At 41.1% G+C, this 12,244-nt stretch overlaps 1 protein-coding gene across 1 annotated transcript in view; it reads left to right on the top strand.

Annotated features, from left to right (window-relative positions):
• The first annotated feature begins 8,392 nt into the window (after window positions 1-8,392).
• The window catches only part of PTPN12 (protein tyrosine phosphatase non-receptor type 12), a 95,489-nt gene continuing 91,637 nt past the window's right edge, over window positions 8,393-12,244 (top strand). The window contains 1 exon segment of the mRNA XM_030216573.1: window positions 8,393-8,462. The gene's annotated coding sequence lies outside the window, so the exon portion shown is untranslated.

Raw genomic sequence — 12,244 nt, 5'->3', positions numbered from 1 at the left:
TCCACTCCTATGTAAAGCATTACAGATTGGATGTGCTATCTAGAGTCCACTTACAGTAACTTGGGTAGAGCCATCATTCAGGGGCCTTGCCTTCCCCTGCCCTGTGCGTCTGCTTGGGTATATCCCATTTGTTGAGGATGGTACAGCCCATATGCTAAGGAAAGTGAAAATTAAGCAGGCTGTACCTTTCCGTACATCCTCCCTCGGAAGACTGTGGTTGTTGGGACCCCCAGGGATCTCTGTCTTTCTCTTCAGTTGTGGTTTAAAAAAAAAATTCAAATTAAGAACATGTGATTCATTATAGCTGCAATGGTGGTTGGGTCATAGATGTGCTTTATGGGACCTTCCGCTGTTTTAGTAGAGGCATACTGAAGCTTTCCACTAGCTTCAGCCACCAGCAGGTTATACCAGTGATATCACTAGTAAAGTTCAATTTCTCTATCCCACTTGTTAAAGGGAATGGGTCTTGATATACTGCCTTTCTGTGGTTTTTGTAACTACATTGAAAGCAGTTTACAGATACTTATTTGTACCTGGGGAAATGAAGGGTTAATTGACTTTCCCAGAGTCATAAGGAGCTGCAGTGGGAATCAAAGTCCGCTGCACTAACCACTAGGCTGCTACTCCACTCCACAAGGTTGGTACAGCCCAACGAAAGGAAATTAACAGGTATGACTAAATGTAACCACTAGCAGGGTAATGGAGGCCAACTGGGTAACCATATACACCAAAAAGTGGGAAATGAAGGAAGGCTGGACAGACCACAGGATCATCAAATAAAGGGCCCCGTTTACTAACTGTGCTGTAGGCATGCTAACTTTTTAGCTTGTGCTAACAATAGAGGGGGTCCAAAATTTATTGCTGCGATATGTATTGATTTATTTGTTGACCCTGTGGTCTGTCCAGCCTTCCTTTGTTTCCCACAGTTTGGTGTGTGGCTACTTTTCCTGTGGGACTTTTGTGTTCAGTTACCTTTTGGTTCCGGCCAACAGGTAAGTCATTTTGGATGTGCAGGGAGAGAGCAGTGTGGAAAAAAAGTAGAGGTGTCAGTTAAAATATTTGAGATGCGGAGAAACTGGTATTATTTCACACATGAGACTCTCTATTTTGTTTCCAAAGCAGTAGAAAACCAGAGAAAAAAAACCTGTTGGGCAGACTGTGGATGGGCCAGTTGGACTTTCATTTACTAGTTCATTGCTTCTCAGCCACACTCCAAGGCGCACACCTAGTCCCATCAGGTTTTCAGGATATCCACACTGAATATGCGGAAGATAGATTTGCATACCAGATTTGAATGTACTGCCTCCATAATATGCAAATCTATCCCCTGCATGTTCACTGTGGATATCCTGAAAACCTGATGGGACTAGGTGTGCCTCTAGGAGTGGGTTAAGAAGTTACTGTACTTAGGTCATCATTGTAAAAACACATACTGATGGAGTTACATGAGCAGATTTTCAAAATGTGTTTGAAATTGGTTATTGGATAGCTCACAGCTTTCTAAACATAGTTTCTTGTTCTTTTTCAGCGATTAAGAAGATTGTCAACAAAGTATAGAACAGAAAAAATTTACCCAACCATTACCGGAGAAAAAGAAGAAAATGTTAAAAAGAACAGATATAAGGATATATTGCCGTGTAAGTTTAAATAGCATGCTGAATAACAAATATAAAATTTTATTTCCATTACTTTTTAAGTAGAGGAGTGTGGTAGCCGTGTTAGTCCACTCTTAAGGTTATCAATAGAAATCAAACAAAATAAAACATGGAAAAGAAAATAAGATGATACCTTTTTTTTATTGGACATAACTTAATACATTTCTTGATTAGCTTTCGAAGGTTGCCCTTCTTCGTCAGATCGGAAATAAGCAAATGTGCTAGCTGACAGTGTATATAAGTGAAAACATTCAAGCATTACTATGACAGTCTGACAGGGTGGGAGGATGGGGGTGGGTAGGAAGTATGCTTTGATGTCCCCATGCATACTTCCTACCCACCCTGTCAGACTGTCATAGTAATGCTTGAATGTTTTCACTTATATACACTGTCAGCTAGCACATTTGCTTATTTCCGATCTGACGAAGAAGGGCAACCTTCGAAAGCTAATCAAGAAATGTATTAAGTTATGTCCAATAAAAAAGGTATCATCTTATTTTCTTTTCCATGTTTTATTTTGTTTGATTTCTATAGATTCTACATGGAATGTTGCTATTCCACTAGCAACATTCCATGTAGAAGTCAGCCCTTGTAGATCACCAATGTGGCCGCGCAGGCTTCTGCGTCTGTGAGTCTGACGTCCTGCACGTACGTGCAGGACGTCAGACTCACAGAAACAGAAGCCTGCGCAGCCTTCTACATGGAATGTTGCTAGTGGAATAGCAACATTCCATGTAGAATCTCCAATAGTAGCAACATTCCATGTAGAATCTCCAATACTATCTATTTTACTGTCATAGTAATGCTTGAATGTTTTCACTTATATACACTGTCAGCTAGCACATTTGCTTATTTCCGATCTGAGGAAGAAGGGCGACCTTCGAAAGCTAATCAAGAAATGTATTAAGTTATGTCCAATAAAAAAAAGGTATCACCTTATTTTCTTTTCCATGTTTTATTTTGTTTGATTTCTATTGATAACATTACTTTTTAGAAACAGATACTTTGTTAGCCTTGGTCCTACATGAACAATTGATCAGGTTTTATTTGCCATGTGTATTAAAGCTTAAATTTTACTGATTAATATATTAACCTCACCAGATTACAAAGTCACATAAACTACAATGGATGAAATTATACAAGAAATATTTCATGTAAAATAGGGTTGTTCAGGGTATCTTTTTTCCCCCCCCTCATTTATCAGTGTCATTTTGTAATAGCATGCACTAACTGTTTCTCCAAGGACAAGCAGAATAACAAGTCCTCACAGCATGGGTTGGATTCTGAGTACAGACATTGCTGTGAGCTCAGTGCAGGAAACTTCCATGAGCTTTATTGAACCTAGAGGATTTAATGGAGTGTCACTGCTTTTGAGTGCCATTTCACGACTGCCACTTGCCATGTGGAAGGTGATTCCATATGGCAAGTGGCAGCGTGAAATGGTACTCACCTCAGTTTTTCAGCAGATTGTCAGATGTCACAGAGACCTCTGATACGCTTTTTTTTGTAAAATGATGCTTGCTTTTTTTTTTTGTGAGTCCTGGCGCTGTTCATTTCCCAGTAGTCAGTAGTATCTTCAATAGTTTTTTTGGTAGGTTCTAAGTTGTTTCTTTTTTCACATTCACTGGTGCAAGCATGGTTAACCTTTTTTTTTTTTTTTTTTTTTCCCTTCAAAATAGAGTTCTTTGGTTTTACTGCTTATGTTTTTTTTAATTTTTTTTTTTTTTTTTTTTTTGCAGCATATCCTACAAAAATGCCCCCCCCCCCCAGTGACTTTAAACTTTGCACTCCGTGTGTATATTCAATCAGTGCTTGTATAGAAAGACACTGGGACAGACTGAAACAGACTGAAAGTTCATCAAGCCCAGTATCTTGTTTCCAATAGTGGTCAATTCAGTTCAGAAGTACCGTATTTTTCGGACTATAAGACACAGTTTTTTCCACCCAAATTTGGGAGGAAAATATGGGTGCGTCTTATAGTCCGAATGTAGCGTCTTGCTCGCTGTGGAGGATGGGGGGGGGGGGCGCCAGGTCTTAATTTACCCGAAATCGCAGCGAAGCAGCAGGCAGGCTCACCTCGTCGCTTCTCTTCCCTCTCAGCGCGTCCCGCCTTCCTCTGATGTAACTTCCTTTCGCGCTGAGAGGGAAGGGAAGCGACAAGGAGGCGAGCCTGCCGCTTTTACTTACTGCTGGTTCACCGCGACTTCGGGTATGTAAATTAAAGATTTCAAGGCAGGGAGCACGGTTGCATGAACGGAAAGTGCGTGGAGCTGAGGGCGGGCAGGCGGGCGGGGGTTTGACCGAATCGCTGGACACGGGGAGGGGAGGAGAATTGCTCGACAGGGAGGGGAGGGCAGGGGAGAGAGGAGAATCATTGGACATGGATGGCAGGGGAGGCCAAATGCCACACAGGTTGAGCAAAACGGCTGTCTCCATACAAGAGAGTTGCACAACCTGTGGTCCTCCAGCAGATCTCCGCCACACTTTTTGCTTCAAAATTTTCTTTCCTATTTTCCTCCTCTAAAACCTAGGTGCGTCTTATAGTCCGAAAAATAGTACTTGGCAAGATCCTAGAACTGTAAAGCAAACTTTTTGCTGCTTATCCTAGAAATCTCAGAAACGTTAAAAATCCTTGGAGTCACTATCGACCGCCACCTAACACTCGAAACTCATGCAAACAACACAACCAAAAAAATGTTCTACTGCATGTGGAAACTGAAAAGAATAAGACCATTCTTCCCAAGATCCGTCTTTCGCAGCCTAGTGCAATCCCTCGTACTCAGCCACCTGGACTACTGCAACTCACTGTACGCAGGTTGCAAGAGCATATACTGAGGAAACTTCAAACAGCCCAGAATACAGCAGCCAGACTCATCTTCGGAAAACCGAAATATGAAAGTGCAAAACCCTTACGAGAGAAGCTATACTGGCTCCCACTCAAGGAACGCATCACTTTTAAAGTATGCACACTAGTCCACAAAATCATTCACGGCGAAGCCCCAGCCTACATGTCTGATTTAATAGACTTACCACCCAGAAACGCTAAAAGATCATCCCGAACATTCCTCAACCTCCACTTCCCTAATTGCGAGGGCTTAAAATACAAGGGGCTGCACGCATCAACCTTTTCTTACATGAGCACACAGTTCTGGAACACACTACCACGCAACCTGAAAACGATCTACGAACAAACCACCTTCCGCAAACTATTGAAGACCCATCTTTTTGAGAAAATTTACGGAAAGAACCAATACACATAAAGCCCACACTCATTGTTCAGTTATGCATCAATACAGCCACTCCTGAATTCTCATCCCCCGGAATCTTACCACACTCATACCTTTACTCACAGAAAATGTATACCAAGTGTTTTCCTGTTATCATATATTGCCCCTTTTTGTCTCCCTTGTTTCCTTCCAATGTTTCAGTGCTTTTTTCCATGACTGTACTCCTTATCGATACTTTAACTTTGACTCAAAAAACTCATCACAATGTAATCCATAACCAAGTTGTAACAAATTGTATTTCATGACTCATAATGTATTGTAAGCCACACTGAGCCCGCAAAGAGGTGGGAAAATGTGGGATACAAATGCAATAAAATAAATTAAATAAAATAAGCAGCGGATTTTCCCATGTACATCTTAATGACTTATGGACTTTTTTTTTTTTTTTTTTAACTCTGCTTAAGCTAACTGCTTTTACCTCATTCTCTGCCAATGAATTCGAGTTTAATTACACGTTGAGTGAAGAAATATTTTCTCCAGTTTGTTTTGCCCCTTAGTACTAGTATTTCTGGAAAGAGTAAACAAGTGATTGTCTCCCTGTTCTGCTCTACTCAGTATTTTATAGACCCCTAGGTTATCTTCCTTCAGCTGTCTCTTCTCTAAGTAGAAGATCCCTAGCCGTTTTAGCCTTTCCTCTTAGGGAAGTCATCCTTGTCACCTTTATCATTATTGTCACACTTCTCTGTACCTTTCCTAATTCCTCTATATCTTTTTTTTTTTTTTTTTTTTTTTTTGAGACGCAGTGACCAGAATTGCACACAGTATTCGAGGTGCAGTTGCACCTAGAGAGATACAAAGGCATTATTACATTCTCATTTTTGTTTTCTATTCCTTTCCTAATAATTCCTAACGTTCTTTTTGTTTTCTTAATCGCCGCTGCTCACTGAGCAGAGGGATTCAATGTATCATTAACGATGACACCTAGATCCTTTCCCTGGGCAATTACTCCAAATGTGGAACCTTGCATCACGTAGCTATAGTTTGGGTTCCTCTTTCCCACATGCATCATTTTGCAGTTGCTCATATTAAACATCATCTGCCATTTGGATGCCCAGTCTCCCAGTTTTGTACGGTCCTGTTGCAATTTTTCACAATTTTCTTGCAATTTAACAACTCTGAATAACTTTGTGTCATCAGCAAATTTAATTACCTCACTAGTTATTCCCATCTCTAGATCATTTATAAATGTTAAAAGCAGCATTTCCAGCACAGACCCCTGGGAACCCCACCACCTACTCTTCATTGAGAATACTGATTATTTAACCCTAATCTGTTTTCTATCTTTTAACCAGTTTTTAATCCACAATAGGACATTACCTCCTATCCTATGACTTTCATGAAGTACTTTTTCCAAATGCTTTTTGAACATCCAGATAACACAATATCAACCAGCTCACCTTTATAGATATGTTTATTCACCCCTCCAAAGAAATGTAGTAAATGGTGTGAGGCAAGATTTTCCTTGACTAAATCAATGTTCGCTTTGTCTTATTAATCCTTATGTATATTCACTGTAGTTCTTTTATTTACAATGGTCTCTACCATTTTGCCCGGCACTGACATCAGGCTTGTCAGTATTTAATTTACCGGATCACTTCTGGAACCGTTTTTAAAAACGGGCATTACATTGGCCACCCTCCAATCTTCTGGTACCATGCTAGATTTTAAGGATAAATTTGCATATTACTATCAATATATCTGCAAGTTAATTTTTCAAGTCCATTAGTATTCTGGGATGTATACCATCCAGTCCAGGCGATTTGCTGCTCTTCAGTTTGTCAAATGCCCCATTACTTCTTCCAGGTTTAGAGAGATTTTTTTTTATAAATTTGTTTTCACAGATGTCAAGAGGTTGTCAGGGTTGAGAGAAGTAGTACAAATAATGTTTGGTGACTTAAGGGGTCCTTTTACCAAGGTGCACTAACGGATTGTTGTGTGTTTAGTGCCTTGTAGTCCATATGTATACAATGGGCTGTGAAGCATTTAGCGTGTGCTAATTGTTGGTTTCATAGAAATTGTTTCTGAAGTACCTGCATAAAATAATAAAATGTAAACCACTTTGGTTGTTCCACAGAAAGGTGGTATATCAAATCCATGACCCTTTAGAAATCGGAGTGCTGTATGTATGCACCTCTTTCCATAGAGTTACTCCAGTTATAGTGAAACATGAGGTACATTTCTTAATGATTTTTGAACAAGTGCACTTTTGAAAAGTTTGTACAAGATGAATAGTACATGGTGTCAGGGCACGACAAAGGCATAGGCAGATTAGACTTTTAATGGAGCCCTATCAAATGTTCTTTAATCTGGCCCAGCTTGGGCCCTGTGTGGGAAGCAGGTGGTGTCATCAATTGTGGTCATATAAAACACGAAATGCTGTCATGGGACAGTGATGTCATGCTCCCCTTCCACCCTGAGTTGTTGTTCTAGTATCTATGAACAGATGGTGTCATTAGAAGCCCTTTCCCCCATTTGTTTTCAGGCCTCTGTCAGCTTGCTATAGTCTTCAACTCCCCCCTACCCCCTTTGCAAGTTTATAGTACTACTTACTACTACTACTTAACATTTCTAGAGCGCTACAAGGGTTACGCAGCGCTGTACAAATTAACGAATAAGGACGGTCCCTGCTCAGAAGAGCTTACAATCTAAAAGACGAAATGTCAAGTTGGGGTAGATGAGATTTCCTGAGAAGAGATGAAGTGATTAGGTGCCGAAGGCGACATTGAAGAGGTGGGCTTTGAGCAATGATTTGAAGATGGGTAAGGAGGGGGCCCGGCGTATGGGCTCAGGGAGTTTGTTCCAAGCATGGGGTGAGGCGAGGCAGAAAGGGCGAAGCCTAGAGTTGGCGGTGGTGGAGAAGGGTACTGAAAGGAGGGATTTGTCTTATAGTACCTAAAGGCACAAGACGTAGTGAGCAAACAGTAGTTGGAGTTTGAGGCTGTGGAGGCTTGCTGCCATCTGGAGGATAACATTGTTGGGGGGGTGCTTTCAGGATTCTGGAGGTATTTTTGAATTTCAGCATAATAGGACATAGATATGTAGAGGCTAATGAATTGCTAATGCACTTTGGGGGGGGGGGGGTTAGAATTGTTTTTATATTGTATGATTGTGTGTGTGGGGGGGGGGGGGTAATTATTTGTTTGGCTAAGGCCCACCAAATCGTTAATCCTGCCCTGAGTGGTATATTTTAGTATTATGACTGGTAAACTTTAAGATGGTCATTTGTTAACATGCAGTAACTGTTATTTGTGTGCACTGTTGCCTATCCCAGGGCCCATTGCATAAAATAACAGCAATTGCACACTTAACTGTTGGTTTACTGCCTTGTAAATTATTTACAAAGTGTTTGATGTGGATTTTTCTTTTTTGTTAATAGAATTATCCAGTTCATCTTAATGGAAAAAGCATATTGCATTTTTAACCACTGTGTGTTTTATTTTGCAGTTGATCACAGCCGGGTGAAACTGACACTGAAAACTCCCCACCAAGAGTCAGACTACATCAATGCAAATTTTATAAGGTATGAATGCATTTCTACAACATCTTGAATGCAATTATTTCAGTTGAAAATGTAGCAGTCACGTTTTAAAGTTTTATTGCTTAAGGTCCAAAATGTGTAACAGATTAGTTTCCTGCCCCAGTTTTTTTTTTTCTTCCTGTTATTCTCCATCCATCTCCTCTTTCTTGTTTTCTCTCTTCCTTTTTGTGTAGTTGTCTTGATTTTTATCCCTTGTTTCTTTTTCTTTGGCGTAATTGGAATTTCCTTTCCACTCTTAGTTATGAGTTTAAACTGCAGTAATGCCATGGTGCATTAGGTGACATGCTGAACAGATGCACTAAGTAGATACTCTGGTTTCATTTCATACAAAAGTATATTTCCTTGTCATCAGTACCAGACCAGTCCAGACTAAATGGGTTATGTCCCTCCACCAGCAGAAGGAGACTGAGAAAATAGTTCCAAGTACTTCGCCCCCTTAGGGGTATCGTGCAGCCTGGAGTGCTCAGTATTTTGTGTCTCCTAGCAGATGGTGGACAAATGTGCATCTTCTCTGGAGGATGGCTGCCTAGCTCCTGTCACAGCTCTGCTAGTGACAGTTGAGCAAGAGATGTGCTGGCACCCAAATTTGGGTTAGTTTAAGATGATAACCAGTGATCGTGGGTCCCTCATCTGCCTGCTAGGTTGATACCTGGGAGTCCTGGGTCCCTCCCCTCCTCTCTCTTTCCCGGAGCGTTTGTGGCTTGGCGAGCTTGCATGTGGCATGGAATTGGATGCCTCTTGATGTTTTCTGGGCAGGTGTAGTTTGTCTGCTTCTGCAGGCTCTGTACGCTTCTGAGGTAATCTATTCCCAGATTGAAAAGAAAAAGGAAGAACCTGCTTTGTATGACCGAACCTCATCTAAAGTCTGTGTGGTGGTAGGGGCTTGTTATGGGTTCATGGTCTGTCTGGGCATCAGAGTTTACCTTTTGGTGGGATTTTGGGTTAGCAGGTTTCAACTGGATGTCTGCGTCTGCAGGTCATTCTCTTCTCTTTCCTGCCATTTTTTTGTTTTGTTTTGTTTTGTTACATTTGTACACCGCACTTTCCCACTCGTGGTAGGCTCAATGCGGCTTACATGGGGCAATGGAGGGTTAAGTGACTTGCCCAGAGTCACAAGGAGCTGCCTGTGCCTGAAGTGGGAATCGAACTCGATTCCTCAGTTCCCCAGGACCAAAGTCCACCACCCTAACCACTAGGCCACTCCTCCACTCCTTTGTGGTAGTAGGCCCCTTTCTATTTGACGGCTCATTTCCTTTTGATTTTTCTGGATTTCCAGGTTTAGAAATATATCGAGGCTTTTGTTAAAATAACTTTCTTTTGGGAATGAATTGCCTGTCTGCTCTAGGATCAGCCTCCTCACCATGAAATATGTGGGAAAAGTGATGAAACGTGTTTAATAATAGTCCTTGGTAGGTGGTGAAGAAAAGTTTGACATTTTCAGTCATCTTTATTGATATAGATAAACAGTAATCCAAGTGAGTTCTTTGTTGGGTCATCTTGAGCTTTGTTCCAATTATCGTTATGACTTCAGATGTGGGTTTCAGGTTTATTTTAGCCTTGAGTCTGCTGAGGTGACAATGTTGTGGAGAGAATTTCTGGTTATGCAGCTTCAATTTCTGATAATACTTGGAGAATTGCTAAAATGTGAAATCAAATATGAGAGAGACTGAGAGAAACAACAATACTATTCTCCAACTGATACTCTTAAAAAAAAAAAAATATATATATATATATATATATATAAAACACGCTTTAAACTGATTACCAGCAAATCTCAAAATTTCAACATATTTGGTGGGAAGAAAAAGCCTTAGAGCCTGCCTTATAAGCAATCACTGAAACTGTCTTTTTCAACGATCACGTCATTGGCAGATCTTAAAAACTTATCTATATTCCTTTTATGACTTAATGTGGCTTTGATGAAAAAAATGGTCCAACATTAAGTGAAAGTTGACTATTATAAGGCCCTGTTTAATTTGGTGTGGCATGATTTTGCAATTACCATATTGTAGTTGCTAGAATTAACCTTTGTGTTAATTATGACTGCGTTCCCAGTATTTTGTCATTCAGTTATAAAGAAAAGTTTTGTTACATGCATGGCAGATAACACGATGCTGTTTATTTTATTTTTGTTACATTTGTACCCCGCGATTTCCCACTCAAGAGGTGTTGCTAACTACTCTTGTGTTATCTGCCACATTAATAGTTAATGAGGTAACTGCACCTTGTAGCTAACACAGTAGTCGACCCTGTCTATTCCATGCTCCCTTCCTTACTAGCTTGTTCAATGCAGAAATTAGACTGCACTATTAAAAACTGTATTAGTAGCTGTTACTCTCGAGGGACGGATAAAGCCCTTCCAGGAGCTTCAAGTCGAGTATGGACTGCCTCCCTCAGACGAATTCCATTACTGCAAGTTAAGGCATTACATACAATCTTTGGCTTGGGAAGATTTGGCTGAGGATGCTCAGGAAGAATTGGCCTTGGCGTTTTCCCTAGCGACACAACAACGGGTACCGCTCAAATTTCATCACAGACATATTAGAGACACTGCTCAGGAGTTAACTATGTTAAGTTACTGTCCCAATGGAAGCAAGACATATCGATAGACCTTATTTTGCCTCTGTTTACAGCACACGTTATAACCCTGAGGAAGCATTCAGTTATGATTTCACATTGGGAGATGCAGTATAAAGTGGCGCTTCGGCTATATATCTCCTCCAGAAGAGCCTTTCACATGGGACTCTCGCCGTGGGGGGAATGCCCCAAGTGTAGAGAACCTGGGGCTACCCTGGGACACATGCTTTGGAAGTGCAGTGGTATAGCACGATACTGGAAACAGATAATACAATACGTCTGACATTTGGCAGACCAGGTGGAAATATAATTCGGGATTGCTGTTGGGCCATCCAATATTTGTTCACCCAATACCATCTGGATTTACAGCTTTTGTGCAAAAGGCAATCATAGTTACTAAGCAAGTGATCTTATCGGAATGGATATCACACCAGTATCCATCTTACGCCCAGTGGCGGGCTCGTATGATAACACTTATGCGAACCGAGCGGATGGGAGTGATAGACTTTAAATCCAAGACTGGACGGAACTTCCAGAATACTTGGAGTCCACTTTTAAACACCCTGACCTCGGCTGCCAGGAGCAGATTGTTGAACTTTTAGTGGTGTCTTGATACATGAATGATAACAGAGGGTGGGGGGTGGGGAGGGTAAGTTTTGGGAGGGGGGAATTATGGAGGAGGGAGGGAGGGGGTGTTGGCAAGGGAGAAAATTATGTTAAAGTCTGTTGACTAAGGTTGGTGATCTCTGTACCTGTAGAGAATGGTAATCGACACGGTGTCATGTAACAAATTCTTCAGTGGTAAATGTACAGGTTATTGATTTCTAATAAAAATGATATACCATAAAAACTGTATTAGTAAGGCCTCCTGTTAACAGTTAACTGTTAGTGTACAGTAATCAGGTTAAATATCTATCAACAATGTAGTAACTAGGCCCTTGGTTGAAGAGAGCAAAATAAATGAGAAAATATCCTTATGCTTATAACATTACAATTTATATACAACCAGTAAAAGAGGCCCGTTTCGTAGAGGAATGAAATGGGTGCTAGCAAGGCTCCACGCCCCCCCTCCCTACCTACCTCCCTCTCTCCCTGTCTGTCGTCCGAGTTCCAGCCCCTCCTCCTCCCTCCCTCGAAGTGCAAGCAGGACCTGCCCTCCGGCAGCCCCTCGCCTTCCTGCGTACCAG

The sequence above is a fragment of the Microcaecilia unicolor genome, chromosome 10, assembly GCF_901765095.1.
Source record: "Microcaecilia unicolor chromosome 10, aMicUni1.1, whole genome shotgun sequence".
NCBI lineage: Eukaryota > Metazoa > Chordata > Amphibia > Gymnophiona > Siphonopidae > Microcaecilia > Microcaecilia unicolor.
This window is presented reverse-complemented; position numbering and strand designations above follow the sequence as displayed.